Genomic DNA, 531 nt, shown 5'->3' on the forward strand with positions numbered 1-531 from the left:
ATACTGTTTGAATAAACATGAATAGTTGAAACTCATCATAGCCGACTCTTTTTTGTATAATAAATCATAATGAATTATAATAAATTTGATTTTATAAACAATGTTAAGGGCTTTACTCATTAAATGCTTATTGTTCTTGTTGTTGTTGAAGTTGACAGCCCCTTAAGCTTATACATACACACATACACATATACAAATGATTAAATGTGTGTGTATATATATATATATGTGTGTGTGTATGTATGTATCGCTCTTTTTACACACACACACACACACACATTGTGTGAGCAGTAAATGGTCACAAAAGGGAGTTACAACAAAGTAATATTAATGCTATAATAAATACACTCTACTTAGGCATTGAGTACTTTTTGTCTTGTTTGTTAATTGAAATATGTGTGTGCATGCGTGTATGTGCGCGCGCGCGCATGTACATGTGTCAATATGTGCAAATATATTCTGTACACACACAAACACACACACATATATATACATACACACACACGTATATATATATATATATATATATAT

Source organism: Octopus bimaculoides, chromosome 26 (genome assembly GCF_001194135.2).
Source record: "Octopus bimaculoides isolate UCB-OBI-ISO-001 chromosome 26, ASM119413v2, whole genome shotgun sequence".
Lineage (NCBI taxonomy): Eukaryota > Metazoa > Mollusca > Cephalopoda > Octopoda > Octopodidae > Octopus > Octopus bimaculoides.